Here is a 6,895-nt window from a genome sequence, read left to right on the forward strand (position 1 = left end):
CGGGCCTGAGCCGGCTGCGGGACTTGCGGGTGGTCATCTCGGCGTGGCCAGGGGCACTAACCTCGAGCTTGCCCGGGCGCCCCTGGGTTCTAGTGCTGGCGAACGGGACTGCTCAGCTGCTCGTCCCACTTTGCTTTCCTTCAGAAATAACGCCAAACCCCCTTTGCTTTACGGCGGGGGGTTTTTTTTTTTTTTTTTTGTAGTAAGGCTCTTTGTGTACGGTCCGTTACTTGGTTTTGCTTTCCCGAGGATTTGGATTGCGGAGGCTTTAAACGTTGACAGGTGTCAGTTTGCTTGCTCTCAGGATTCACACGGTTTAAGTGGAAAGAGGGGGAGTGAGAGTAGCTATGGTATAATTTTCTGGCCTTTAATCGCTGTGCATAAGATAAAGCTGATTTATAGGCTCCTTACCAACTAAACAGGCAGATGGCTTTACAAAGTTGGTCGCTAAAGACCTGACTTGGAATTTCCAGGCTTTATGCTTAGACTAGCAGAGTTCCTAGAAGTTAGCAGCTTCTTGGAGTATTGTTCTTGGCTGGAAGTAAACTGCTGACCTCAAAATACGTATTTCAGCTTGTACTTCCTGACAATTTCAATCTCTGCACTTGTTCCTGAAGGCACCTGACAAACCTTTTTCTGATCTTGCGGTCACTTTTATCCTTGAATTAAATATGTGCTTTCCTCACAAAGAGAAATACATAATTTATAGTTTCAAGTATACAGGTCACGCAAGCAGAGGAGTTCTCTAGACCACAAAATCTCTACTTAGCTGAAGATCAAACCTTTTGGCAACATACATAGTCATCTTTATCATCTCCTCCGTTTTGTTGTGTGTACTGACGCACTCCTAAATACCTATTTCTGCATAGCTTCCACAGGCTGGCTCACTGGTCAGCAGCTTGTGGCCTTGTCCGTGCCTGAAAGGGAGCTTGTCACTCACCTGCCTTGCTGTGGCAGTAATAATAATGGTACATCAGAAGCATTGGGAAAGCTTCGTTTGTTACCTTAGCACCTCATCCTTCACCTTCCGTAAAGTTTACTTTTCTATCTAAGATAAAACAAACAAATAGTTGTTGAAGGAAGGAGGAGAAAGGCAGCAGTGAGTTCATACACTGTCCACATTATATACTTTATTCGTTGATGTTGGAGAACTTGAAATGATTTTTCTTCTGTATGAAGTTATGCTTACCATTTATCAAATTAGAATTAACTGAGTAGCTGCACCGGAACATCCTTTTCAGCAGTGAGCATACAACGTAGCAAATATGGGAGTCCCTGTCACTGGTAATGGCATTGGTGAAGAGCACATACCAGGGGCTTGTTTTGGTTTAGCCCCCACCAAAAGCACTAGAAAGGAGCCACTGCTCTTTCCATTGTGGAAGAGAAAGCAGCTGATCTTTCCTGGCTCTTTGAGGGAAGGAGTGGCCATGTGCCTCCATCTGCAACGAGGGATGTATTTTGAAGTAACTAATTGCATGTTGGCAAAGGAAAAATCAGTCACGCTAGGACCTTGTGGATGTAGTAGTGTGGAAGTTAGTCATGTGAAATAATAAGTAGATGAGCAGAAATACTACTCTGGTGGAACGTAAAACTATCCATATAGAGGATAATAGAACGTAAAAGAATCTTGCATCAAAGCAGTGACTGAATCCTGTTCGACTTGTTGATCCTGGCTTAATTTGTTGAAAGTTTCCTGAGACGTGCACGTATGGTATGTTGAGTGATCGTTACACACTTGAGAAAATTGACCCCAGCCTGTCATCTTTTGACTTTTAATTTAACATGTTATTAGTTTGTAATAGAGCAAACCTGACTCTTGTTACTGGACAAAACTGTTCATGTGAAAGGAACAAGGTAACATAAAAGGTTTAAAACTCTTGGCGAAAGAATTCGGTCAAGGCATTGTTACTGTAAGCTATCACATTTTTGTCTCAGGTATGTAAGCAGGTTTTAATCATGTTACAGTAAAACACTGTAAACAATCTGAATTTTTTATGGCATGCTTGTTACCACAGTTTAGTGTTTCTGACAAAGCCTTTTATTAAACTTGTCTTTTAAACAAAATAATTTCAGAATCATACAGCTGCTTTTACATCCTAATCTGCATTTAACTCATGGAGAAAGACTGGTAGCAGGATAAAATTGCTAGTGAAATTAAAAGGCTTCCGTCTAATCCCAGTGATTGTGAACACAAGGAATGAGCTTGATCATGGGCTGTCAAATGAGGAAAGGTGTGTCCTCCTCCCCTTGCCCTCCCCTGTAACACCCAGCCAATATATTGCAGTAAGTCTCCAGGTCTTCAAGTTGAAGCTCTGTGTGTAAGAGAGGAACAGTTGCAAGGAAGAAGTCCCATTACAAGTCCTAGATAATTTTTTACAACGTAACAAGATGGATGTTTCTTAAAATTCAGCTAACAAGACATGTCCATACGAAAGCTGTAGAAGAACCCAGCATTAGTCCTGTGTTCCTTGTCTTTCCTCAGCTACACCTCTGAGCTGGGCTCTCACAGAAGAGGCTGCTAACCCCTCCTCCATAGAAAGAATTTGCCCAGGATGGAATTGCTGAAATAATATATTACAAAAGTTCTCCCATCTCTTTATTTAATGTGCCGCCTTTTTTTTAAGCGTGCAAAAGGTTACTTGGGTGACAGGTTTTCCTGTCTTGGTGTGATTTGTATAGCTGATGTGGGTCTCTAGTGCTTCATTAGATAATTATTTTTAAATTGTTAATGAAATTTATGAAAATATTCAGCAGAGCAAAATATCCATGCTGCTGAAGTGGTTGAAGTGGGTTTGCTTCCTAGTGTGCTTGAATGATTTAGTTAATTAAAATAACTGCACACTAGAGCCTTTTGTGTTGTGCTAAGTTTGTCTTTCTTCGTTGCATTTATTTCTGGGCATCAAAGAACACCTTTTATCTGACTGATATTTTGATAGCAGAACCAGTTCACTGTAGTGCCATTGTATAAATCAATTTGCTTTAGTCTGGTAGCAAAACAGGTTGTAAAAGTACACATTAGTAAAGGTGTACTGTGTTACTAGGCTGGCAAGCCTTTGATTAGTAAATTGGTACATGATCTGATTATCATTTTTTTGTGTTTATCTAAGGCAGATATCAGTTCCTGTGAATTCACTGAGTGTTTTAGTAACAGCTTCAAGAAATTATTTTAAGAATTATCAGAAGGTGCAACATTGACAATTACCCCAGCCCTAAAGGGGTTAAAAGCATTATCTTTACAAACCTGCTGTCTGTCTTTTAGTTCTATATATAACAACATATGTAATTTTGTATGGTAGGCTGAGGGTTTTTTTTGTTCTGAACTGTGGACCTGTTATGAGAGAGAAATTCAACCTGCTTCCTGGAGTCTAAGACACAGTACTGGCTTGCTGGGCTCTAGCACATGCTCCCTTTAGACCATGAAATTTTTTATAGGAATTGAGTCACAGGTTGCAGCTTTCTGTGAAGAAATTAAGAAAAAAACGAGATGATAAAGGAAATGTAAAGAACAGAAATACTATATGATTAGTCAGTCATGTACTGGGGATTTTTTTTTCCCAGTTGTTTGTTGTGTTGAAAACCTGACTGGTTTTGAATGTAAACAGGTGGAAAGATGCAGGTGTCATAACTCACTGACTTGCATGTTCAAATAGTGTGAAGAAGGTCAATCTAATGTAGTTTTGCTATAAAACATCAAAATTACTGCATGAAAGGATGTTAGCATAACTACTCTTTTTATTAATTTCCCAGAATCTTGGATCTAAATCCACGCTCTGTATTTAAATGATCATATACTCCAAGGGATTGTTGTGTCGCATTTGCGAGACTTCCACATTTATCTGTTAAACCAACAGAGTTAAGTATAGCTTACCTTGTTTAAAAATGGATTATACTGTCAAATTTCAAACTGAGCACTGAAAGAAAAACGTTGTACGAGTTAAACAAGCGTGTTCCACTGAAGTTTTGAAGAGCTGTTCTGCTGGGTGGTTTCAGCTGCCTCCTGGAGCAGTTCTGGTATTTAGGTGCCATAGTTCCTTCACTGAAGGGGGTACACATGCAGTCCGAGTAAAAATAAAGCCAGAATATTGTCTAGAAATCCTTAGAGCATGAAGCGCTAATCCAAATTGGGATGTGTTCCACCTCTTATTAATAGGCTTTGCTTTCATAAGAAATAGGTAATATCATCCATCCCCTCCTATCAGAAAAAATTACTTGCTCACTGGTTATTTGCAGAACTTCAAACCATCCATCCTGAAGTAATAGTACTGAAAATATAATTTGTCTTGTAATCAGTGGTACTTTGGTGATTCATCTTTACGTATAAACTTCGCTTCTCCTGTCTCTGCACAGCATCCAGTCAGCGTTTCATTTTCTGTTGTTGTCCCAGTGGATTGCTGCTGTTTTGGTGGCTCCAAAATTCATCTTTCGATTTTTATAGTGCACATGGCAGGTTTGCACATTCAACTCTTTCTGCAGAAAATATCTTGTGTTGGGATGAAGAGACTTGGAAGAATCATCATAAAAATAGGTTTGAGGGCTGATTTCTGTTTCCATGTGGTTGGCATCTTTACTGGATGGAGTTCAGTGGCTGAAAGATGATCATTGGTAATTAAACTTTCTCAGTCCTGATGGTATTTTTTTCCCCTATTCATTCAGTACTCAGCTGAAAACCTAGCAAGTAAAATAATTGAAGATAACTGAATTTTTATCAACACAGCATGCTGTTATTAAACAGGTTACCTTATAGCATAAGACTGAATAAACAGTTTTAATACAGTTAGGTTGGAATTAACCATAAGTGAAATAGTTTATTTGCAGGGGCTTGTAGGGTTCTGCTGGAGCAATGTACTAGGGATGCCATTTCTGGGTATTCATCACTGTTACGTGATGTCGAAACCAAACACTGGAGTGATGCTAAGCTTAGAGGTTTTATCTGAAGAGTGAATTTTCCTTTGTTCCCTTTCATGCTTCACACTCAGATCCAACTCCCACATAATAAGCCCCAGAAAGCTAATCAGGAAAGAACAGTTAAATCTGCTTTTGAGTGTGGCTCTTTTGGGGAGGACAGGATACTCTGTGGAGTTGTTTATGCGTAGGGAAGTACAGAGTGTGATGAGATCTTGGGCCTTTGAGCTCCAAAAGGACATTGTCAACGAGATAGCGTGTTGCCTAATATTAATTTTCTTTTTGTTTAGTGTGCAAATGCATCTTCCAAGTCTTGGATTATTGCATAGACATAAGAGATTCCTTAAAACAAGTTTGGTCTCATTCTGCTTGATTCAGATAGCCTCTCCTGGCACCTGGAATAATATCCAGTGACTAAGATAGTGCAGCGACATGGAGTCTTCTCTTTTGGAATCTCTTGCTACGCCCTGGTGACACGCACAGAGTAGAAGTTCTGGCAGAGCAGTCCTTCAGCAGTTTAAGTAAAAGTGCTGTGAGGTGGAAAAAGGGCTTCAGTAAGGTAATTGAACAGCTGAAGAGAGATGTGCCTTTACAGGCTACTGAAGGACGAGTGCTCTGGCCAGTCACTTTACAGGTAATTGGTGGTTCTCCTGGAGAAAATTACAAATTTGTTTGCTACTCCACCTCTGCATCTGTCTTGTTTTGTAAAGGGCAATGAGTTCACTATTGAATGACAAGGAAAAATTAGCATTACACAGTCATCCTGTGTTTCTGAAAGCTCTCAGTCTAAAGTTAATTGAGGCCGAATAACAAGAAAGAGGCCGTTTGGGAGTGTGTGTTTTGTCTTCCGTTTTAAGAAGCGATCCATAGGAGAAGAAAGAAAACCTGCTGGCAAATGGTGTGGCAAAGGTCACAGCCCAGTCAGGATTCGCTGAATTTGCATGTCTTGTGTGATGGGCAAGTTGTATCTAGCAGTGTTAATGTAACTTACAGTGGAATATGGAGTATGCATGAGTTTATGCTCCCAACGTTCACGGTATATTCCAGGAAGCAGACAGAGGGTTTACAGAGTCCCCGTGAGGCACCACGGGGTGGGGTTCCCAGTGTGAAGCTGCGATAAGGAAGATTAGTCACTGGATGTGGAAGAGATAAGGGTTGAGGAGGTGATGTTATCCCTGCATGAAATAATCCACTAGTGATTTCAGTCATGCTCAATGTTTCAAGGTTATCTTGCAATAAAATAATAAGATGTTTCAAGGGAAGGTTGTGACCACTACTCTATGGGAACATATGCATTGGGAGAACAGAACCAGGGTTTAACAACAGAATATAAGAGGTGATTTCTTCTGTCTTAATTCTAACCTGAGAAAAATTGCCTGATACTGGTGGTTTGTGGTTTTTTTTTTTTTTTTTTTTTTTGTTTGTTTGTTTTTCTCTCTGAATTCCTAATGCAAAAGTTAGAACAAAATTGAGGTGAGTAGGGGAAAATTGCACAGAATAAGAAAATCAAGTGCATGTACAGAAGGCTAAATGCACATGTAATGAAAGACTAATGTAAATTCAAATAGACTTTTATGTTTTAATATAGGTTGTTGGTCCCAGATTGTTAGGCCAAATAATGTTGCCATATATGAGAGCAGGAGTTACTTCCAAGCATTAGCTTAATTCCTGACAGATATTACTGGTAGAAGTATAATGGACTTTTGCTTAGGAGGTCGGATTGGGATCATTCTTAGAAAGTTTTGGTCTTGACTCTGGATGGCTCTGAAAGTGTCTGTGTCAGCTGCATTGCAAATGCCTGTATTTATCATGAACTAACTATTGTGAAATTCAGGCATTACATTTATTAGTATTAATGTATTCTTTATAGTAGTTTTCTCTTTTAGTTTCTCTTTTTTTTTTTTTTAGTTCCTTTGGCTTGGTTATGAGCAATATGGCTAGATTTTATTTGGTGTTTGAGTAATTGCTTATAAAAAGAAACTACTAGGAATTT

Source organism: Merops nubicus, unplaced genomic scaffold (assembly GCF_000691845.1).
Source record: "Merops nubicus isolate BGI_N331 unplaced genomic scaffold, ASM69184v1 scaffold32413, whole genome shotgun sequence".
Classification (NCBI taxonomy): domain Eukaryota; kingdom Metazoa; phylum Chordata; class Aves; order Coraciiformes; family Meropidae; genus Merops; species Merops nubicus.